Source organism: Athene cunicularia (genome assembly GCF_003259725.1).
Source record: "Athene cunicularia isolate RWA chromosome 4 unlocalized genomic scaffold, athCun1 chr4_part1, whole genome shotgun sequence".
Classification (NCBI taxonomy): domain Eukaryota; kingdom Metazoa; phylum Chordata; class Aves; order Strigiformes; family Strigidae; genus Athene; species Athene cunicularia.
The window spans coordinates 41,530,638-41,556,578 of record NW_020799098.1 but is presented as its reverse complement, the minus strand read 5'-3'; positions in this window follow the sequence as shown (position 1 = coordinate 41,556,578).

Here is a 25,941-nt window from a genome sequence, read left to right as displayed (position 1 = left end):
CACTTGCAAGACGAAACTATAGTCACAGGGTGGATAGCGTGGAGATGGAAGCTGATAAGGCTGCTCAAATAACACAAGGTACAGCTGGAGGAGAGAGCCCTGTGGAGACAGGACAGCTCTGCTCTGGTGCACCTGGGCAGATTTCAAGGGCCATCTGTCTGGTGAATGACCTTTGCTTCATTATCCATGAAATTCACATTAAAGTTAACACCCCTCAATATGCTAATGAGAGCTAATGTGATCATGCTAATTACATGATCCCATGAAACATCTTACCCCTCCCCGTACATGGGATACATAGGTATGTGGGTCGCCCTAGGGAACGGACTCAAGGAAAGTGGGTATATATTGGGGGGAGGGAGGGGGCTGGAGAGTGAAGCAAAGAAGACTGATGCCTCCTGGAACCCTCGCTGGTGGAATCGATGCAGAAACCCAGGCCGGTGATCTCTATTTACCTATTCCCTCTATCTCCCTCTTTCCCTTTTTTTCCCCCTTTTTCCTTCACTACCATTAAGAAATGCAAGGCATATGGTATTGCTTGCCACAGCTTGCTATATACTTAGCCAATTATCGTGTGTTCAATTAATACATTGTTGGTAGTTAATAAATGTTTGAACTTTGAGACTTGTCTCACTGTTGTTCGCTCCATTGGGGATTGGCGAATCTGAGTCACTTCTCTCCCTCATCTGAACAGGACCTGACACTATCATTAAATAAACAAATTATCTTAACTGAGATCTACTCAAAGGTTCAAAAAAATCCTTCAAAAATTATTAGCACCTCCATCTAACCCTCAAGGGCCACTTCCACACACCAACCAAAATATTCTATGCAATCCAGTAGGAAGTATTATAGAATTGCCAAAATTTCCTCAGATTGCAAACTAGAAGTCTAGCAGTGAGACTTGTAAGCTCAATTTGATAAAGCAATACATGTGGATACTTGTCCAAATGCTATCCAAATTTATTGAAAGTGACACTGGACTTCTACTGAGTGCAGGAAGATACCATAAACTTATACATTCAGACACTAAAAGAGAGTATGTGCTGCCTGTATACTAACAGCAACACAGTTGAAGTCTGTATGTCAGTAACTATAGGCAGGTTCTTGCCTCAAAAAATGCCAACTATATATGTGCAACATTCTCTATCTGTGGCCATGTCAGGAAATGGTTTTTCTGAAATGGATTCAAGCAGAATATACAGGCACTGCAAAATGTACTACTTCTAATCCTAATTTTTAGATTTTGCATATAAATAATTTCTGTGTGGCATTGACCTAAAGAACCAACAGTAGAAAGGGCACTTTGTTTAAAACAGCATAAAGGATTCTGAACAAATGGAGTTTCTAAACATTGATCTGGTAAACTTGGAATATGATGCCTTGATCAATTTTATAAAAATCTCAGGCCTGTCCAAGTCAATTATTTTCTTCTGGTCCATCTCTAAAAGAGAGATGATGAAGAACAAACTGATTTGGGCAAAATATGAGCTTTCTGGAATCTTCACCTACTCTTGGGAATGAGCTTCAGCGGGAACAATTTTGCAGCGTGGTGAAGTGGGCTTCTTACTGCTCATTTCCAGCTGAGGCAAGATAAGAACTGCAGAAACACCAGGAAGTGGCTGCTTTCAAAATATTTCCACGTTTGGAGAAATAAAAGCAAAGATTCTCATTTAGAAAGCTTTTCTCAAGAAGACTGTGCCAGACCTGTCCTGGAAATACACAGCCTGCATGCGGCTCAGGCACGTAACCAAATTCGTCAGTATTTATCTCAACTCATAAAGCAATCCAAAGTCCTAGGAAAGTCAGAAACCTGCATTCCCTGAAACAAAATCTATACCATATTGGGACTACTTTTTCATGACACAACCACCATACCATCACTGCATAGCTCTCTGGGATAAAACTCAGACAAAAGCCCTAATTAGCTGGACAGTTAGAGCACCAAAAATCTGTGCCTTCTCCCCATTTCTGATCAGTGTCACTGATGTCATCTGACAAGCAAAACTACCACCGGTTTCCATTTTGACACCAGCAACACTGAACTGGCCAGAAGTACAGAGCAGCTGCTAAAATTATACACTCTGAATGTTTGAGAAAACAAAAAACGTGAATAAAGAAAGCTAAGGTAAACACAGACAGGTCCACATGCAAAAGAGTAGTTGTACAAGCAGAGGAAATCAGAGCCAACGAGAATATTTTAAAATGCAACATTGACTTGTTCAGTGCAATAATCTCAATATGCATTATTAACAAGAACTAATTTTTCTTTCATATATTTCCTTTTGTAGACACCTACTAGTATTCCTAATTTCTAGGTAAGAACTAGAATAGTAATGAGCCTGATCCAAAGTCTACCAAAGTCTGTAAAGCTCTCTGTCAAGATTAAAGTAATTTATGTGATCTGCCCAGCAACAGAGATGTAGGACACTGACACTCACATCTATGACTCCAGACTTAGAAGAAAAAGTTGTCTCTCTATCATGGATGTAATTTTCATGCCTGCAACAGAGGAACATTTCAGGACTTTACTTCAGAGAAAATAATGTCTATGCAACATATTTTGGTCAGGCCATGAGGCATCATTTCTATTACTAACAGTTACATGAAGACGTAACAGACTTTGCCTATTTTTGAGCACAGAAGTTTGAAATGTAAAAAAAAATAAAAATAAAAAATAAAAAATCTTTATGTAATTGTTTTTCCATTTAATCCTAGATACAGGCAGTTTAAGCAGAAAAGTTATGAAAGCAGCAATTCAAGCTACTTCATCTATTAATAGCTGATCTATTAAATCCTAGCCTATACACTTTCATCGTTAAACCACAAAGGTTTATCCCTGAAATTGCTTCAGGGGAATCATTCAGAGAGCTATCTGATGTAACACAGCAAGTTAAAATAATAAACAGTGGTATGACTTGGGGAGCTTACCAGAGACCTATAAAAGTAATCTGAAATGCAGGGCATGGAAAGAAATAGCCCACAGAGTGTAGTCACAGAATAAAAACATGATCATCGGTAGCAGTGAGCTCCTCTCAGTCACGCTTGTCTACGATTCCTGCAGGAAAGAGAATATTTGCTCGGATTCCCGTATTTATTTGCCTGCCATGCTTGTTTTGATATCCATCTGACAATCTGTGCGACAATGAGTGGCATAGGCAATGCTGAGGAGCGTCAGCACTGAGATGAGGGCTGACTGTATTACCATTTTAAATGGTCTGCCTGCCAAGTGCTTTCACTCCTCCCTTACCTGTCATGGTTCATTAATCGGCTCTCACCGCAGCCCTGTGCTGCCAGGCCCTCGCTCTGGGTTACAGCTGCGGTCACCTCCTCCGACAGCAGCCGATTCCCTGTTTTCCTTCCTTCCCTAACCCAAGTCCCAGGGCGCCTGTGCCCGCCTGTGCGCAAAGGCACGTAGACACGCCGCGAGACACTGCACAGCTACAGGCTCTGTGCCTGGGCTCTGGGATGCTGGTTGCGGTTTTCAGCCTGTGAAGCAAGAAAGCCTCGAGTGCTTTGAGGAGCACTCCTAGGCTAGGGTGCAGGAGAGAAATACTTTGTTCCTTGCTGTGCCTTCCACGGCACCTCTGAGGCGAGAGAGGCAAGTTGTAATACATCTAGGCTGCAATCCGCATCAGGGTTTAGACAGCAGGCTTGCAGGAGCAAAACACCGCCTGCAGCAAAAGCAAAGGAGTCCTCTCTCTTTACATTTATAATTTATATAACAACAGAAAAATTAAACAGTACCATCAAACAGGTAACAAAATCCTGACAGATACACAGTGATAATAACAACTCTTTTTTTTTTTTTCCCAGTTTAACATTCAGTAGTTGGATTAGCTTCTCCAAAACACAGCACATTCTCTGATATGAGAGCAAAGGCCCATTTATGAAGGGTGCTGCTTGGGAGACCAGTGATGTTTCATTTCTAGATTAAAATCCACAAATTCTTCATCTGACTCTTTGCATAAAATGTCTGATCCTACACTATACTGAGCAAACATTTAGTTTTCCTCTGCCATAATCTTAATCTTTTGAACTATTAACACTCAGTGAGTTCAAATCAGCTGGCCATTTGGGAAAGGAGAAGTGAGAAAGTGATTTCTGAGTCACCCTTCTCTCCCCAAACATAATGTCAATAATTAGAAATAAATTCAGCAGTCATATGTGACATTATAACATACTTGATTTCAATCAATTTCACTGCAAAGTACTGAGTATTACAGTACGTTTTAGAGAATAAATTTATAATTCTTTGAAATTATTTAGGCTGTTTTTTCCCAATAGTGGGGAGTAGAGGTTTAGGGAATTTTCCCCACCACCACCATCACCACACAATATGTAGACACTAAAAGTGATAACTAGGATAACCAGTAACATTTGGAACAGCTAACTACAGCTCCAGTGCTGTAGCAGAAGCTGTTTACATCTCTGTGAAAATCCCCATTTGTCAAATTTTTAAAGTGTGCTTAAATATAATTTAGCTACTGTCACTATTACCTCCTTCTGAGCTTCAAATATTTGAATTTATTCTAATTAGCTTCAGAAAACCTTACAGTGCAGTCATACCACACAGTGTAAACAAATACATCTGAGGAAAAAGAAGATTTAAAAATTAGAACTTTTTTTAAAGTGTGAGGAAAGAATTAACAATTTTAATTTAGAAAATGTCCAGTATTTTAATAATATTGTTAAAATGTAAGCAACATATAATTGGCTGCAGCAAATCAAAAATATGGTCCAAGATGGAAGGACAAAAATTTTTCTATAATTTTCTTTGAAATTTTTATTTATGAGCTACAAAGGCAATTGAAAGTTTAAAAATTCAGTGTATTAGCATTTCAGGAATCTGAGCAACTCTAAAACGGCAAGCAAGACCAACATAACAGCAGCTAGCTTGCTTTCAACTAAGGTCAGAAGCAGAAGAATTCAAGTATTGGACAATTACGGAATACTTAATCACTAAAGAAAGTTCTCTCAATTATAAACCATTTTTTGTTCTGTAATACGAAAAGCTTTAAACCATAAAAAAACCTTGTACACAGTGTTATGTACTGTGTAAAGGTGGATTTACATCTAATAGTTTAGGCTTTGTTATATCATTTTAATTATTTTTCTTGAATGCAGAAAATGTGTATCAGAAAGAGTTCCTATAGATTCAGGCAATTAGATAAGATGCATCGTTTAATAAAATGAATTTTAGAATGAGATCTTGGTTTTCCTCGAAATGAAACACTTGGGCAGAGTGCGCAGTCCAAGTTCAGGTGGAGGAGACAGATCTCTTATCTGTGACCTTCTCTTGCTGGACCAGGTTTCTGGAGTGTTTAGAGTGTTGCAAGGTTGTTTCAATAAAGGAACTGCCTTAAAGAGCATGTATTCCTTTCTTCATTTGCCTTTCTTTGACACAATTCCCCAGGCCTCTACATGAGAATAAGGCTTTCAGGAAAATGTCAATATCAGTATGTCATTTATTTAGAGTTGTTAACTCAGCTTTTCTGAATGATAACCAGCATCACAAAAACTGGGGATTCCTAAATCTCTGAAGAATCTGTACTTGCTCTGTTTGGTCAGTTTTTTAACTGCTTCACACTAATAATCAGCAGAAAAAGCAATGTTGGGAAAATCCTTTTGAATAAGCAGTAAACATTAATTTATACTTTCCTAATAGAGAGCTAAAAAGTACCCATAGCACTCGAACATTGCTCAAATATGAGTCAAACCTATGAACAGAGGATGGTACACAAAATGCTACAAAAAAATATTTTAAAAAGCAACACATACACTTTAATGATAATGCAGCCAAACCTAATACAGTCTCATCTCCATGCTCATGGTCTTCATTAATTCCTTTGCTGCAGCTGTATATATTAGTGTGATAACATAGTCTTCCACAGGGAGTTGATTTAAATAGGAGGAAAAGTGGAATATAATGAAAAGATACAGGTACTTGATTCAGGCTCATAGAGTTGATATAAAATTCAGAGATACTGCTTGATACAGTGCCACGAATATCCATTATAATGGCTCTGCATAATGATGGTCCCTTCGATAAATATGAGATGCACTGTAACATTTACACCGTAACGAATGTTTCAGCCCTTGCCTGTCTATACTTTATGAGTGCCATCCTTTAAGATCAAATAACAGTTACTGACTCTGAGTGGATTAAGGCTTAAACCTCTTTTTCAATATGAATGATAAAAGGCTCATTTTTTTCTTCTACAGTGAAATGTTAAAATGCTGGTAAAAGCATAAATTGTATTAAAATGGAACATTCTGTGAATAACTTAACAGCATCACAAAAAGGCAAGAAAATAATGCATTCATTTTCTCATTCACTTATAAAATCTATAAACTACAGACCCCTTCAGGGAGCATTAGATATCATTTACAGTATGAAAAGGAATGGCTTTCAGATAAGGAAATTAATCAGCATGAGGTCTGTGGATCTGTTAACTACAGATAATAGTAACTGAATGTTTTTAGGCCCTGAAATCAATAACCTGCATCCACTCTCCCTTTGCGACCTTCTCCAGACATTGTAAGACATAGCAGGACTCTCTTTAATTAAAATTCAGGTCATTGTAAAAAGTGACACTCCAAAATGCTGTTCAAAAGGAAAAGTTTAAATTTAAACTTTACAACCAAATTTGAATCGATTTTAATTTCTATATATTTTAAAAGCCCAACCTCCCACCAAAACAAAACCGCCACCTCTGCAAGCTTCCAGTGTCTGCATCTATGCAATTAACACCATTAGCCCTGACAACAGAATATCAGTTATACTGATCAGCTTTCAGAAACGAACACAATTGCCAGGTCGTGCAGACCTTTCTCGCCCACCTAAGCTGGGGCTGGGGATCTCGCAGCCAGCAGGGTCTCTGGCTGGGCTCACTGCAGAGGTCATCATGTCCTCAGCACCAGGTCGCACATGTTACAGAGCTACCCTTCAACTTTTAGGTCTCTGACCTGGAACACACTCCTGACAGCCCAGAAGGTGAAAGCAAGAGTTTCCACCGTTTCTGCTTCAGAGCCAGATCCAAACAGTTTCAAACTGTGAGATCATATTTTCTAGCATCTCTGGCCATAGGACAAGCACAAAGCAAGCTCTTGCACTCCACCATCTGAGTATCAAACCAATAACTCAGGCTGTGGGCTCACGCACTTAATTTGGAGTGGCCTCGCTCATTTTTATTCCCTAAAAGATTCACTTTTCACACAGATGTACTGTCCTGTCACTTCAGTGGCTTAAAATTATTTATTATCCCTAGAACTGGGTTTATAAAATACAGTCATTTACCCTAAAGGAACAAAATTCATAGCATTTTAAGCAAGGAAGAGATTCATTCCCTTTTGAGTCTCTTTCACACATTATGTTCTACATTGGGCCTTGGCAGGATGAGATATGTCTGTGCTGCTGGAGATGCTGTCTTTCAGATAATGAGACATAAGGCCAAACCTGTCACTTACGTCACTAAAATATCTCATAGCACTTCTTCAGATGCTTTCCCAGGACATAACAAGATATAATAAAGAATGATACCATACAGAAAAAGAAACAAAACAAAACAAACAACAACAACAAACAAACAAACAGTCTTTAAACTGTAAAATTATTCTTAGTAGCCTGCAATACTGGAAAATAAAAAAGATCGTGTAATCACTAACTTGAATAGCTCAAAGAAAAGATAAGGCTCTGAAATAAAAATAAGTTAAGGAAACGAGCTTTGATTTTAAGAGGCTTCCACAGTAAAGACAGTGAACAGAATTTAGTATAACTTTCTATCAATTTTTCAAAGAGAAACCAATCTCTCTTGGGTTAGCCAGACAGATCCCTCAATTGGCTCTGATTTAAAAACTAACTAAAAACTCAGAATGAGCACTAGAGATAGGTCTGATGAAGTTAGCTGTTGAGGTAACTTGTTAAGGTTCCCAAGCAGATGAATTATTATCAGAGAGGTGCCAACCAAAAGGTAGTCACAGAGAAAGATTACTGCACATCATTTTTGTCTGTCACAGATCTGAAACTAATTTAGGAGCTTTATTGATATGAGACAGCTTTGCCTGCAATTGCCAGAAAGTTGTCATCGGCCCACAAAATCTGGAATTAAGTGTTCCAGCTGCACAGTTTTTCTCAACACTGTATTTTCCCATCACAGAGTTTGCCTAGCGTGACTGCCCGTGGGTACAAGAGTCTTCTGGAAGAAGAAGATCTCCCTTTTCTCTACTTAAGAAGTCCCTAGCACGGGGCAATACTGGACTGTCAGACTAGCAAAAAGGTCACCTTGGGGCAATGGCAGTGCAATACAGATGAAAATAAGCATTAACAACAGGATTTCCACAAAAGGACAGTAACCTATATACCACCAGAAAAGGCATTGAGAAAACTGTACTGTCTCTGCTCTAAAAACCACGCATGCTCCAATTCTCTGTAGCTTTTTTACATTTGTTAATAACTGCAGATTATGGTGATGCATTAATCCTGTCTCTAGTATTTATTCACACTGCCTTCTAATAGGAGCAATCCTCTTCTTCAGTGAAAAAAAAGAGTATACTAAGCACTTGATTCTGTGACAGTACAAAATCTTAACAACAGTTAATCACACAAACAAGTCAAGCATTGCATGCCTGAATTAATACAAAATGATGAACATGAATATTTCTAAATGTTCTTTTAGATTCACGGAGAGCTTGGCAGGTTTCTCTGAACAATTTGCGATGCTACTAGAAATGCCTTCTTAACAAGACTATAAAATGACACAATCGTGTAACTACATATTGCAGTGACTACCAGCATAAAATTATCAGTTGCTGTAAACCATCAAGATTTCACAGAGTTCCTACAGGGTTAGATCAAAATGCAACCACTGAAGTACCAGATCTACGAGCTACAGTTTGCTTTCTGTTACATTTATGACAGCAAATCCTGATCGAAATTTTGGGGTTTTGTGATAAACGGTGCAAACTAAGGGAAGCAAGTATGAAGTCTTTAATTAGAAGATCTGAACCATGCTGATTTAACCCAGAAAAGACATACGTTGTAGCATTCTCTCAACTTTCTAGAATATCCACACTCGAAAATGGTAATTCACAGAATGCTTGCTGTGCTCCTACGCCAGGAAGGCAGCTAACAGAGAACAGATGAGCTTCTTCAGAAAGAAACCTACATGTAAATTCCTAGATACACATAAGAAAACCTAGAACATTTTCTCCAAGTGGAAAACTGTTATTATTCCTAATGGCTACCGTTTTGCTGTGAAACCACAATGACCCTTCCTGTTCCTGAACATTGAACACATTTATTTCAGCTGGGAGAACTGCACAATCACAAGGAATAACAGTAATTTCATATAGAATAATTCTCTGACAAAAGGCCCCATCTCAGAAAATGGATTTTCTGATAGCTTCTTTGACTAGCATATACTAAAAGCAACTGCACAGTAAGGTCAAGCACATTCTCGACAAACTCACCTATATGGAAAGTACAGACACACAGACAGAGTCTATAAATGTATTCAGCGGAAAGCCTGCATGTTTCATTTGTTTGCTTTAAATTTGCAGATATTTCTCAGATCATTAGCAGACGCTCCAGACAACAAGGCTTGGGCCCATATTTTCAAATCACCAGGAATTTGTTTTTCATACCACACCATCATTTACTCAACTAGCATAAATTATTACAATGTATTTAAAGTCACGCATGAGTGACAGTCTGGATACGTACAGTGTACCCACCGTACTGTGGATATGCTATAATTACCACAGACACAAAGCATGCTTCTCTGCTTTATCAGGCCTTCTTTGAATGCACTGTAATGTTTTCACTTAAAAAACATTCACTTTCACCTACCTAGGATTCACTTTCACCTTCCTAGGTGAACATTCACTTTCACCTACCTAGGATTGTGGTAGCTAAACAGTCATCTGTTGCATTAGGATGCTTCTTTGGCTGTTCACAGTGTTAGCGAATCAGTATCTGAGAGCACACCCTTTTAATTTGGCTATTCATTCTGGACATTTTTACATACTCATTCACAAAAAAAAAAGGCCAAGGCCCCTGAAACGTCTGGCGATAGGAGTGATGGAGACCTCAGTAGATACTGCTAGTGGAATGAACTTGGGTCATGCAGATCCAGACTACGCACAGATGCACTGGCACATCTATGCCTCTTCTATCCATGGTGTTCACTGAAGATGTGCTGCAGCTGGTACACGTGGAACTGGAGATCATCCCTGTGTCACTGATGCTTGCTGAGAGACTTAGCTATTTTAGCTCTGAAATGCAAACGCTAATGATCTGGGAAATGAGATGAAGACTGAACATAAAATTAGCATCACAGTGACAAAGGAACATGTCAAAAATATTTCAGGAGTCACTGAAGTTGCTAATTTGTGCTAACATACCTCCTTTTGGTATTCTACTGGAACAAATACAGGATTAATATTTGTAAGTTCATATTTGATCAGGATGAGAGAAGTATGACCTGTCAGTTTAGTATTTATGTGTTGCAGCTGATAGATCTGAGTGAAATATGTATACGACAATGTTGTAATTTCTTTGTTCCTCATGCAAGTGTGTTTTGTCCACATACAGTACACCTCTGCTATTTATTACCTTTGCAGACAGTTCTTTATTTCTTGCCCTCGCACTTCCTCTTCCTCCAACATCATTGCCACATATTTCTGAAAATTTATACAAACAGTGCCCAAATAACGTGAATGGTTTTCTACCGGAGACAAGTGACTCTAGCAAAAGTTTCACAGAATGTAGGAATTTTAAAGGAAAGCCTTTCTGCACTGTTACCTAATGACAAGGTTCAGGCACAACCTTTTCTGTGCATCGATCCTGATCCTTTAGAAGTCCCACCAATGTCACTTTAGAACTACATGTGAAAGGGAGATATGATCAATCCAAGGGAAGAAGTGGGAAAAGAAACACATTTCTGAAGCTTACTCCATCACCAGTCTCAATGGAAACAACTGTCAAATCTGACAAAACAGGGGGAGCCATTTTTACTGTGGGAATAGGCAGCACATGACAGATGGCAAGGTATAAGAGCGTCTTTTAGTGAGAGACAGTCTGAGTACGGGCAGATTCTGTGACTGAATGTGTTGTGAGGAACAGCCAGCTTGAGCAGTCAAGCTTGAGGGAAGTGCGCTGTGTTTTGCCTGCTAAAAGGGTCTAATTGCCTTTTAAATCTTTTTTTTTTCCTTTTTTTGGTACATATCCCAACCAAATCAAAAATCTGAAGTGCTATATGGAATGATCAGGAATATTCTGTATAGCTGATCCACCATGAAAAATTCTGGGTCTGTAAATTATTTAACCACTACCAAAAAATGATTATGCTTGCCAGGCCAGTCCTTTAGGTGATAAAATGTTTATCAGCCACACTGAAGCTGTCTCCATTTAACACAAGTGAACACATGGACTTTTTTACTTGGGAATCAATAAATGGTTTTTGATTTCTTATCAGTTAACAGCACAGAGGCCCCAACAATAAGGAATTATTACAACTGCAAATAGTACATCATATTCATCACCAAGTGTCATGAATCCTTTAAATCTTCACAATGTAAAAAAGTCAGTATTTTTGCTTAAAATTTTTTTAGCTATATGAATAGCAAGTGACCTCTAAGTCACACCTTCCCTTTCAGTGAATAGCCAGAGAGATTATGGCCTCTGCTTTACATCAGGTCTGCTTCCCATACTATGCAGTCACCAAGCCTTTGTGCAAGGAATTGGTGATGGATTCAGATAAATATATATCCATTGTCCTCACAGCTCTTACCAAGCTATGCCAATCTTGCTATCCTGGGAGTAAATCAGAATTTAGCTGAAAGTCCCAGCAGCAGGGAATTTAATTTCAATGGAGGATGGACACTGAGCATAGCTCATGTAGTATAAATCTATAATTCATTACAGTCTTTTCTTAACCTGTTCTTTCAAAGCATCATCTCTGAGAGTGCTCAGTAGAAGGGTGAAAGAGCAACTGCAGATTTAAATGCTTTGACAAGCCACACAGGTACAGTTAAAACTGAAACTGTTCATGGGAGTGGCAACAATTTTGTCAAGTTTCTCCCTTGTCCATATCCTCTAAGATGTGTATCTAAAATACACCTCAATTTATATAATTTGAGCAATTAGATTAACTGCACATCCTATCTTTGGTTTGCATTTCATGATTAAATGTTGCTGTCATTCTAGCAAATATGCTTCTTCTCTTAAGTTCAAAATTTCAATAATTTCTCCCCAGAATCCTAGTTTGTCAGGATTGCCAGTAATTTCAGAGGAATTTTGACTATAGACTACAGGCCATGTATAAATGCACAGAAGTTTGGCCAGTTTTCATTTCCTGCAGCATTTATAAAGCAGGTTGTTACACAATATGTTTTCTGATGCTTAATTAAATAATTTTCTACTTTTTTCAGTTTTACACAGACTCAATGAATATATATAAAATATTTTTGCATATGTGACCCACAAATATATTTTATGTGAAATTCAGACAATAAATTACATATCACTTGATAAATACACTTTGCATGCGCCTCTCCCTTTCAAAATGTTATACCCTGAAAAAAACAGAGTGACACCAAGTGGATTGCTAGTAAAAGAAAATACATCATCAGAGGAGCAGAACTGGTTATTCCTATTTTGTTTCAGAAAATTTATACAAGTTGTCCATACACACATACATGGAATTTCCAACACTATTTCACAGTGACATATTCAAATACCAGTGTCAAAATAGTTCAACTGATGCATACCATCACAGGTCTCACCATTTTTCTCTACCCTTACTTTATTTTTCTTTCAAGAGTCTAGTACTAATGGAAGAATTCAGAGCACCTTCAATTTTTCACACATCCTTCATGTTATGCAAATAGATTTTCTTTTCCCACAGTTGTCCTTATTAATTGTTCCTTAGCTATGCTATTAACCGTGCAACAGATCGCTTTAGTTTGCTCATCCTTTCTATCTTTCATAAGATGTCTATAGGGTCCCATAAGACATGTCTTCGAGAGAGCATCTTTAGACAACCCAGCAGGCTTAGATTCTAATACCCGCACTGTAGCATTACAATAGATGATCTACAGAAAGTATTAGGATATAGATCAACCCTGGATCTTACAGAAATGTTGGTATTAATATGAAGATGTAATGTGTAGAGGTCAGAAGTCTGTTTAAAGCATATCATCTTCATTATATATTTTTACCTGTTAAGAGAGCAAAGGTCTTTTTATCTCAGACCTACTCAACAGACCTTAAAGTTGGAATCTACCCCTATAATATACATAATTTTAGAGCTCAAAGGAATCAAAATTGTACTCATCAAATATGGGACAGAAAAAAAACAAGCAGACGATATAACCAAAGGTAAACAACTTAAGTCATATAAATACACACGTTCTCAATTAGTGGATCACTTAGTGGTATTTAAGAAAATAGCCTGAATTTAGCCTTCCTCATCAGAAATAAAACAATTCCAGCATCACTCTTAATATAAGGACAAAACAGGGTCTTTTCATTTTCTATAATTAAAAGAGAGGAAAAAAATTAATTTGAATTTGTCCTGATAATCACTATTTCCTGACCACATTTCTCAAATCCACAGTGACTCCTGCTGCAACTGAGCACTTAAGACTTTAAAAAAAGTAGAATTCCTGTTATTAAACCTAATTAAGCATTTCCCTGCACTGTACAGCTTCCATATCAGTATAGTCCTGACATCTGTTCCTTTCCATTAGCTCCATACAGCAATTTTATCTCATTGGTCTCAGTTGTCACTAGATCTTCATCTCCTCTTGCCTTCCAAAGCTGGATGGGGAGAAGTTTTCATGGGCTCTTCACCCACCTCCCTCATAAAGGAGCGGGGAAATGAGCAGGGGAGGTGCTCTTCATCTCAAATGGAAAGAAGAACTGCAGGAAAAGAGAACTACCTGGATTCTTTCACTTACTAATGGCCAGAATGAAAAGAAAGAAACTTTTCTGCCTCCAACAGCAGCAGTTATGTTGGAGTTGTCTGCAGGCTGTGTCCATGGGTCAGTCAGCCTTTCAGGAAGGGTTGTCATCTTGGAAGCACGTGTTACTTTGCCCACCTACATGCTTTTAAGATGCATTGGTAATGCCTTGCTTGTCAGCCTCAACCTTCTCACAGGAAGGTGGTGAGAGGGAAGGAAGGAAAAAAAAAACCAAAAATCAAAAGCAAAGATGCCAGCTATAGTTTTGCAAATGTGCTGAAGTTATTTAAGTCATTAGGCATGAATAGAGAAACAGTATCTCAAGTCATTACTCATTAGTACCAATAAATATGTTATTGGTTTTATTTTCCAAGTAAACTAGGGTGAATCTGCATAGTAGAGGGATAATTGATAGAGCTGTAGATGTTTAAAGCAACTAAGCTCAGAAAAGAGCTTGCTGAAGAGAAAAAATGTCATTGATGTGGCTGTTCAGCGCATACATCTGCTACTGAGCACTTCATGCTTGTCCTGAGGGTCTGCTTTTGTTTTCTCAGGCTCCCTAAAGCTCAGGCTGAAGTTGGCAGGGATCCAGGGCATGCCCAAAGCACAGGAACCTTAAGATGCAACATACTCACTGTCAGTTCTCTCCTGAAGAAATTCACATGGGGATTTCAGAGGAGATCAGGTAGCTGCACAGAAGACATGAGTGACCTGGCCTGGGCAGGCATCTCTGCCATGGCAGTGGTCTGCACTGAAGTGGATCCAAAAGACATAGGTGGGAAGGGTGGGTCAGCCAAACGCTGTGTGGGACCTCTGCACTCCAGGTTAATCACTGTCCTGCACTTTTCTACAACTCTGATTAGTGCACGCCATATTCACAAAATCTGTGCAGTACTGTCCTGTGTTCAAGGTGTATGAATAATGGAGGGGTAAAGAACAGTTCTGTGCGACACAAATGGGGTTATATAAACAGAGGTTTTGTATTAAAGGTACACTTTTTTTTTTTTTTTCCTGGGAGGTAAAATACAGTTCTGCTTTGCTTTAAGGGGCAGGCCCCACTGCCTCTTTCATTTAGGTAGAGTTGCCTTGCAGAACTGGGAGGCCTTAATAGTGAAGAACAAGCTGACAGGGCACACAAGAGGATACGTCTGAAGCTAAGGTGCTAAAAGTTACCAAAAGAATCACAGAATAGTTTGGATTGGAAGGGACCTTAAAGATCATCTAGTTCCAACCCCCCCACCATGGGCAGGGACACCTTCCACTAGCCCAGGTTGCTCAAAGCCCCGTCCAACCTGGCCTTGAACACTGCCAGGGAGGGGGCAGCCACAGCTTCTCTGGGAAACCTGCTCCAGTGCCTCACCACCCTCACAGGGAAGAATTTCTTCCTTGCATCTAATCTAAATCTACCCTCTCTCAGTTTAAAGTCACCACCCCTTGTCCTATCCCTACACTCCCTGATCAAGAGTCCCTCCCCATCTTTCCTGTAGCCCCCTTTCAGTACTGGAAGGCCACTTATAAGGTCTCCCCAGAGCCTTCTCTTCTCCAGGCTAAACAACCCCAACTCTCTAAGCCTCTCCTCACAAGGGAGGTGCTCCAGACACAAAGATCATCTTCGTGGCCTCCTCTGGACTCGCTTGAAGAGGTCCATGTCCTTCTTATGTTGTGGGAGGAAATATATTTTCCTCTTCAGAAAATGAGGGGAGGGAGAAACAATTTTCCCTGCCACTTTCACAGGCTGCACACATTTTTTACGTAATACCAATCATTGTCTCCCAAACTGCTGATCACATGAAAGCACCTTTCCACCTGTCAAGAATTTTCATCTTTCAGAACTGTCACCTGATTCTGTGCTCCATCCCAAGCATTCAACAATTATTTGCTGAACTTCCCCACAACTTTCAGCCACTACACTGATCACACAACAATCATTTTCTTCCACTAACTCCAGGGATGCAGTCATCACAAAATACCTAAATAAATGTCATCATACTGAAAAATTCCACTCTTTTCTACCTGATAATGCTACACAGCAAGAGCAGAAAGAGCACTGAAGGCCATTTGAGACCTGAGAGAAGAAGTGAGGAGGTAGCTGTCCTTCAAATATCCCTTCCACTTGACTCACAGGAGTGCTTTCTTGCTACCCTGGTAGTTTGTTCAGTGCAAGCCACGGTCTTGGCCTTAGCTCCTAGGACTCCAGGGTTTCAGATGGCCTGAAGATGCATGTTTCAGCTTTTGCATCCATGTCATGTTCCCAAAACCTGTCAACAGTGGGGAGAGGAACTATCTCTCTCACCAACGTTGAGATTCTGCACTGAGAGGAGTGCAAAGCCGGATCCCTACCCATAACTGGCAAGCAGCTGAATGGATCTATCAAGCACTGCCCTCTGGTAGCCCTCTGCTAAGTTATGAAGAATATCTATTAAATTATATACTACTTCTTTATCAAAAGACAGCAGAATTCTTATTCTGAATAGATAAAGAATTCATTATAACATGTCACTTACTATAGAGTCTACCTTTTCCTTTTATGTAACAGATATGAAAATGAAACCAAAATGCCAATTTCATGTACTTATCTTCACAATACTTTATAATTAAAAAATGAATTGCAAATGTGATATTATTTAATATAATTGTCATAAATTGCACTGTAAATGCTTTAAAATTAAATAATCACTGCTAAATGTCATTTGATTACATACATTTCTAATCTACCAAATTTATACCACATTTCTTAAGCATCTATCCTCTTATACTCACATAGAAGTGTATATATTCACAAAATTTCTAACTATTCACATTGATTTACCTTCTGGTTTGAAATTATTAATTTAAATAAAAACAAATATTGGACATTGGAATAATGACTTCAAAGGGCATAACTGATTCAGAAGACAATGTGCTTTTTTCAGAGTTTAAACCCAGAACTTCAGACAGATGCTTCCCTTCTAATTGAAATATCTTTGTAAAATGGGCATAAAGATAAGGGAACAATATTTCCTTTGCAAAATTCTTGGAAATCTATATTAGACTGGGAAAGTACCACTACATTTAACACAAGAGTTACATTTTACTGGGTACAAGCAGATGTTCAGGTAGCCACAAAATAGACCTTGCAAACTTAAAAGGAATGTAGACAATGATAGCAAGACAAATCACAACCATTACACATGCAGCTGCATAAATCATGGCAAGCTACCTCCCCCATGTCTTAAATGAGCTGCTGGAAATACAGGCTCTTATTTTATGAGTAATCTGTTACATATTAATAGCTGTACACAGTAGTTCATTTTGTACATTACATGCAACTGTATGAAAACTAATCTGTGTTTCTTCTGTGTTTATTAATCAGATTGCCATTTCTGTCAACACCTGATGAAAATGATGAAAAAGATCTTACAAATTTTTGAGTTTCATTCAAAACTCATATTCACTGGAATATATGTGTAAAAATAATAGCAGAAAAATAGAAGAAAAGAGGTCATCTGACATCTGAGACAAGAAAATTATTCAGAATGAACCTTTGTGCCTGCTTTTATGCAGTGCTGTAATATAAAATGACAAGCTTTAAACACCATCCATGTACACAGCATGAATGTCTATCCCTCCTGACAGCAGACAGGCTGTCAGGAGGAGTGGGGCAGAAAGGCTCTCTTTTGCTCATGCAGAACTTGGCTCGTGAATGAGCAAACCATCTAAATGTATGTCCAACAGTAAATACATGTGTACATATGGTCTATGAGACGGCATAACCAAATACTGAGTCTTGATTATCTCTGTAGTTTAGTAGCATCCGTAACTCAAACCACTCAGAAGTTAGCATTTACAAATGGCTAATTTGAGCAGTTTGGATTTGAATTCAGGGGAATTAGTTTTGGTTTTGCTGGATACTCCAGGTACAAAAGGCAAGCCATACATCAGTACAGTAGCAAACATGGAATATTTAAAATTGGAGTAATACCATTGGGACTCCTCACTAATTAAACTTAGCAGATTGATCCTGCATCATTTCAAATTCTTATCTATTGCAGAGGCTTTATGCTGATGTCAAGAATGCTGAAGTAAATTCAGCACTTTTATGCTTTGTACTTTCAGAAAAATCTGATTTTTTACATTCTCCTCTAAAAGATAGGTTCAGAGAGTACCATTCAGAGCATCTACCTTACAAATAGATTAACTAAGCAAAAATAAGCTTTCTAATGTTCTGGTTTCACAACTTTCATCAGAATATTATTGCATAAATAACAAAATGTAATGCTGAACAGTCTGCTAGAATCAAAAGAAAACAAATCGATAACAAGTAAATTAATTAATGCAAGTATATATATGTAAATAAATGCATACTGTTTATACTACTCTAAAGATCAATAACACATTCAGTACACATGAATTGTGGAATATGTATGTAATACTGCACGGTCAAAGGGAAATAATTGATCACATCTATAGACAATTGAGATCCAAGGACAATGTTTCAAAACATCACAGAAAGATAAGGGCATCCTGAGGTCTATTCTGACCTACATACAAATCAAATAAATTTCAGAAGTAATACTTTCAGTAGCAACGTGAGTCCAGAAAAGTTGGAGCAATTTAAATACATGCCCTATTAAAACTAAGCTTTCAAAAAAAGAAGAAAAAATAGATTTAAAATTTCTGTAAATGATCATATTGGTTAAATGCTAACCTTATGAATCCATAATAATCATTACAGGTGGATTTAGACAATGTCTTTAGACCTGGTTTTCAAGTTATACTAGCACCCTTCCTTCCACTGCTTCCCTCCCTACTTGGCCATGTCAATGTGCTGACAAAGCCAGCAAACCCTGCTGCTCCCCTTCCACAGAGCAGTGGCATTTAACCCTTCCAACATAATCACTCCCTATTACGTCATAAAATTACATACTTATTTCGTTACACATCTGGCACACTTTCTACCTTTTCATTTTATCTCTGACTCCATTGCAGAAATTCAAAGACAACAGTCTCCTTACAACTTAACAGAAACTGAAGCACAATCTAGGAACAAAGGAGTACACGTTGAATTCCACCTTGCTGCAAGCAATGACATCTCTGTATCAAATGCTACTCTGGATGCAGTGAGCTTGCTGTCCAAAGAAGGGGAGTCTGGGGGAGGAGAAGTGCAGAGCCTAATAAGCCTCTGTTCAGACTCCCCTGACTCAGGCAGAGAGGAGAATCTGGGCTTGTCTGCTTTCTAAGAGGATTCCCCAGCCCAGATAACCTGCTACATGCTATAGCTACTGCCCATTATACATCACTCTAACTGAACCTGTGACTTTTCTAAGCTGTTCATGTTGGGTGATCTCCCAAGATATCCCATCTTCATCCAAATCCTACCAGCAAGCACAGATAAAGAAAAAAATTAAATCTCCACAGAGGCTTGTTAATAGCTCTGGTAATACCCATCTCTTCACTGTCACCAACAATTGATGTGTTCTGCTGCATATTTCTGGAGTTTTGACTTATTCATTGAATGCTTTTATGAAAGGCATGTAAAAGCACAAGTAGGAGAACTTTCATAAAGAGTTTCAAATATAAACCTTCCTCCCTATCAAGGACTTACAAAAAAAAACTAACAGTTATTCATCATATAATCAATTATTTTATAAAGAGTTATTACAGCAAACAGAGCAAGCATATCATGGTCACAACTGTTCTGAGACAGAAGCTGAGACAATGCTGCATTTTGCATTTGCTATAATGCACAAAAAGATCTACAGCAATCTGTTTTCTTAATCAAAAGGAAATATACTGCTGTTGCAAGGTCATAACTGGATAAATATAGACATAACCAGTGCAAACTGTAGTACTGCAAGAAAATATTTCCTTTCATAGCTTTTCTGAGGAAAACTATAGAAAATTAAGTTTCTTTACTTTCTTTACAGTGTCTCTAAAGGCCATCATCTCTGAAAAGCATCCTTAACCAAACAATGTGCCTCCATGTATTATGAGGTGAAGACTATGCAGCTCTGATAAACAAAATTAAAAATATGATTCAAGAAGCCTAAGGTTTAAGGACAAGTTAGCAATCCCACATCTACCAGAATAACAGTTTTTATTCATAAGTTTAATAGTAATACTCTACGTAATATTTGAGAGACAGACCAAGTTTCAAAAGCAGGTATACGTCTGGACCAAGGCAGATAGATGTCTTTGACATATCAAATGCATAGGCTACAATTTGATTTCTCATAAAACTCCTAATCTCCTGTACTTTAATGTAGTGTTTAATGTCATAGGCTAAGACAGTACTTTGTACTCTAAAATTAAAGAAAAAGACTACCCCTGCTCTAAACATGACAGTCAGTGGACATTTTACCTAAAATGTCTGAGCTAATTACAGAAGGGCTATTGTTTCCTGTACGACAGATACATGACACTTTGTTATTTCAGTTATCTCTTGAGTAGAAAAGTTTCTTACCAAACTTCTCTAAAAAAAGCAGGACTTCCTAATTTCATGATAATTTCAATGACATGTTGTTTCTCATAGCAGAAAGAAGACCATCACCACCTTTCAGGAGTTATTTGACACCACCTGGTGAAATTTTTAATTGGACATTAATATTAGGCTCATATTACAGAATTTACCTTTCAGCAGGCAAGACAAATAATACAAGCCAGTACAATAAATCAGCACCATGCATAAACCATGCATAATCATCACTGTTCCTTGAACTATCCAGCAGATCAATATAGCCCCTAAAGTCCCTCACTTTATTCAAAGAGAATCTTAACATTCAGCAAAGACATTCAATATGAATGTCCATGAGCAAGTTGGCTAATGAAAAGACTTTTTCCATGAATACATGAAATCACTGCAAATAACCTATTCCTAAATACTCCTGTTTTGTGTCATCACTCTGTAACTGTCCTGGTTTGAGTGAGTAGCAGTGGTTTTTTGGTAGCAGGGTAGAGGGCTACAGCAGTGGCCCCTGTGAGAAGCTTCTCAAAGCTCCCCTGGCTCCAAGTCAGACCCAGCTTTGCACCAAGGCTGAGCTAACTAGTTGTGCCTCTGCAATAATGTAAGAAAGAGAATCTAGGAGGAGTTGTGGGAGTTATGAGAACATCTGTGTGAACACCAAGGTCAGTGCAAGAAAGGAGAAGAGGTGGGGGAGGTGTGCTGGAGCAGAGACTCCCCTGTACCCCGTGGTGAGACAGCAGGGCCACCCCCCTGCCACCCATGGGGGTCAGTGGTGAAGCAGATGCCATTTGTGTGGGGTCCCACGCCAGGACAGGTGACTGCGCCCAAAGAAGACTGGGACGCCATGGCAAGAAGCCCCACTGTTGTTCAGTACTGGGAGGACTGCAACAAGTGGGAGTGACCCACACACCCCTGGGAGTGACTGATGTCAGAGTTGGTCCACAGAGGACTGTCTCATGTGAGAGGGGGACAGTGATGGAGCAGGGGAGGAATGCCAGGAGTTCCCCTCACCCCAAGGTGGAAGAGGCAGCAAGAATCACTGCACCACCACCACCCCCAATTCCCTGTCCCCTGCACTGCTGGTGGGCGAGGAGGTAGAGATATCCAGAGCAAAGCTGAGCCTGGGAAGAAGAGAGGGATGGAGAAAGGTGTTTTTAGGGTGCGGTAAATGGTTCTCACTGTCCTACACTACCTGTTAAGTGTTCTTCTTGTTAATGTCTGTATTAAATTTATGTTCTTTTTTTCTCCCCCTGAATCTGTCTTTTGCCTGTGCCAATAATGGATGACATCATCCCTCCCTGTTCTTATCTCAGTTTCCTGGGTTATTTGCTTTTCTTCTCAGTGTTGGGGAGGAAGAGTGGAATAAGCAGTGCCTTTGCTTCCCCTTCTCAGCACTGGGGTGGGAAGGGGAAACTGAGCAGCAGCATGGTGCTCAGTTGCCTTCTGAGTTCAAACCACAATAGCAAGTAGGAAGGAAATTTATTGTTAGAATTTTATTACATTTTATTTTCTTCTTTTTTTGAGATGTTGTAATATTTTGCATTGATATTACAAGTAAATTTTTCTCTAGATGGGAATCAAACTTAGAATATTTTAATAGTACTATAAAACACGAAAGGCATTAATCTTAAAAATTTTTAAACTTCCACTAAGAAATTATCTATGGAAGATTCCAATTTAAAATTGAGACATTTTATTAATTTAGTATATTAGAGTTATTTCTACTAACTTTGATTTGTTTGTCTTTCATTCTTTTTTATAATATAGCCTCTAAAAGAAAAGACAGTCAGGTAGGAAACTACCATAAAACCATCATCATCCTAATGAAAGCTGACTGTGCCTTCAAACCCTCACGATGTTTTCCTCAGATGCATATTAAGTAATTTGACATAAAATGTCAAGTAAATAACCAGCTATACTTAAACAATGTGTAAGAATAGTTGGGATAATATATTCATGATCAAAAAGTGATTCTACTAAGTATTTAAGTGATGTATAATATAATAGACCCATCCAGCAGTTCTGCATGGGAAATTCCTCTTGGATTCACAAATCCAGTTCAAGTTTACATTCACTTTAATGATTTAATCAATTTCTCTTTTCATAATGATTCATCTGAACATTTGTGAAGGAGCATATCGCCACCCTAAGTGTCCTAACATCTCATGAGATTTATTGAATTCATAACAATAATGAACCCTCTCAGTTAGCAGGCTCAGGTCTTTAGCTAAACCGCTGAGAACCCTAATGTCTGGCATATTCAAGCTATATAAACCACAGTCACCTTCTCTTGGAAAATAACTTCCTAATTATCCGTGTGCCAATGTGTCCTGAGGCATCAGCATGGATAGATGATTTGCTTATTTTGTCAGTTTATAAATCTGAGGAGATAGATACGGATTGGCTGTTACTACACCACTTTGACTTTATCATTTCCAGCAGTGGTTTTGGAAGAATATTAGTCCATTCACTTCAAAAGAGACATCCATCTCCTGTTTCAGAAGAATCACATTTAATCAAATATTCTGCTTACATGGTTTCAATATAGTAAGGTAGATAAACAAATGAGTGGAATAAAACAATCCCAAAAGAATTAGGGTGGGGATAGGCATAATACAAGTAGGTGGGTTTGGGTTATTTGGGGGGGGAAGGTGGTGGGGGTTTTGTTTTGGGTTAGAGGAATGTTTCTTTTTATTAACTTTTAAATATACTTGATGTATTTATATCCTATCTTAAATTTGGCAAGGCATCTTCCAGTGCTAGAAACAGAAGGGTGTCATGGATTAGTTAGAAAAGACTGTAGGTACCAAAGAGAAAATTGAGAAAAGGATGGAAAAAAAATATAAAAGAGGCAAAAGAAGGGTAAAAATCCCATATAGGTTAAGGATATTAAGAAAACATAGGAAAGATTCAAGCTGAAAAACTATCATTCACTGACAAATGTCAACAGCAAAGTTTCCAATTGTTAAATCAAGTTAAAATTCCCACTTAGGACTGCAAATCCAGATTGGATTCCCCTGAAATGAGCTATTATAAATTCTTGAAGTACACAGCAAAAGGATAGTAACCATCACAGAAGCAAAACATGTCCCGAGCTTCTTTCTAATTGATTAAGCACATCCAGAATTGTGTAAGAAGAGCCTGTTTGTTCTGGTCTGCGCAGATGATAAGCTCAAAACTGCAGAGCAGTAAGTTCTTCCCTGTCAGATATGCTGACATCTGACGGGCCTTCTCTCCACTAGAACACAGGGCTTTACATATGTGAAAAGCTGGGAGGAGGGAAACCTGATAGTGACTCCACACTCTTCCTCATCCTTTAAACTCTCTGAACACAGAAGCATGCTAGATGGGTTGCAAACAGGTTCCAGCAAAGATGAGACGGTCTGCAATAGCACTTGCAGCATATTCTTTCTGCAGCATAAAACCTGCCTTCAGGGAGAGTTTTCAGAGGCTGTAAAAGCCTAGCAAGAGTTTAGGCTTTTGTTCAGGAAAGAACTTGAGCACATACTAACTCTTAGTGAACTCAGAAGTATCTTAAGCTTGTGCTGAGCCATTAATGAGTTAGGTGGGATTCAGAATGTGCTCAAATATAAGAATGTGACTTCAATACATCACTAAAATAAGGTCTTAACTGTTGTGAAATGCTTTTGATTAGCTTGGGGGCTCTCTGCACCCAAGTAGTTTTCAAACTATGGAAACAGACACTGCAGTGAACAATCCTACATGCATTCAAGAAATGCCAACCACTCCTCATATACATTTATTCTGAATATTAAAGGATTTAATAGTAACAGATTTAAAAAGAAATGTGCATGAATTATTTATTTCTGTTATTAAAGTATTTATAAGCTACTGGAGTCACATAAGCAATAAGCATTTTCTATGTAAATAATTTACATTTTAGAAATTGTTACAAAATGTGTGATGACTTGTTTATGTAAAACCTGATGGGGGATCATTGTTAGGATGGCATAACTGAAAGCCATTACCTAAATAGCTATTTAGCAAGTTTCCTATACTTACAAGATAGAAAAAGTTCAATTAATGTTCCCATAACAAAATAAACCCACCAAACAAACAAACAAAAAAATCTCAACCCACCAGGTTTTGTGCATACATATAAAAGTACACATATGTATCTATAAATAAACACATACCTATATATAACTGTGCAGGGAGTCTGATTTGCCTATTAGCACATTTTGACATGACTGATATTGTGAATTGCTATTAATATGGTTCTCCTTGATACAAGACTTACTTGGATATTGAATCTCTTGCCTGCTTTTTCCTTTAATTTTCAAAATATCTCTCTTCAGAATCCCTTCAGGATATACTTTTGAACCTCCTTCTTTAAATGTGGAAGGAACTTCAAAAGTTCTGCTAGTAATTTATGTATAGCACGATGGACTGGGGTCAGTTCATAACTGAATTCCCAAGGCAAGAAAATTAGATGATGGAAAAGACAATTTAATATAAAATGCCTCCTCACTCAAAGGTTCATACAGAGGCAGCTCCGGCATGCCTTGTTCATGCGGGCAGTCCCCTTTGAAACCAGACTCTTCATTGCCCTGTATTTTTATAGTCATTCACACCAAGGTGGATAAATGTTAAAGATGCCAGACCTCTAACCTAGCAGCAATTTATCACACGGTGTTCACTGAACTTCCAATCAGACATGGTTCAACAGAGACAGTTTCCATTTATAATTAGGTTGCAGTGTAAGAGTAGCCCCAAAGCTAAGTTGGCCTGCTGCCTGTGGGGCGTACCTCCTGAAGCATTCCTCACTGTTTAGGTCCAGGGTGATGCAGTCGCAGATGCACCACAGGGAGTGCCCCACCTGCTGGAGCCTATTTATCCACCCTGTACATCTGGTTTAACCACTCAATCCCGTCTGCCCTTGTAGCCAGACCACTGAGAGAACAAGACAGAATGGTCTCCATAGAAATGGTCCTGTTGCTGTCCAGTTCAGTTTCTGTACTGTTCTCATCTGCCTGTCACCGCTGTGACCAGCCATCTCAGGCAAGGGTAGGTTTTGCCCATGCATAAATAATGGCATCGAGACTTTCTTTTGTTAAATCTTTTGCACTTCAAAACCTAAACCCAGCTTTTTGGTATAGCAGATTTGTGGATTAAACATGATCCAGGATGTCACAACTGATTCATAGGGCTCAAAATCCTATACTGATCAAAATGTAATATTCAGGAGTACTTGCCCATGCAATTACCTTTGTTTTCCCCAAAACCATTTTTTGGAATTATACACAAATTTTAAAGATACTTCTAATTACATTTCCAAACCTATACTATGATATCTAAATCGACTTCACAGAGTTGAAAATCAGGCCACTTAAAGTGTTAAATAAATTATTCAGAGGGAACTTCTTCAAAATTGTAACCTATTTCTTCTTTCCTATCATTTGTTTTGAAGTATTCCCCCCACCAGCATTTTGACTCTTTTTGTGTCCTTATGTTTTTTAAACACCTAGCCAGTATTAACACCAAAGAATAACACCATACATCTATTATGGAAT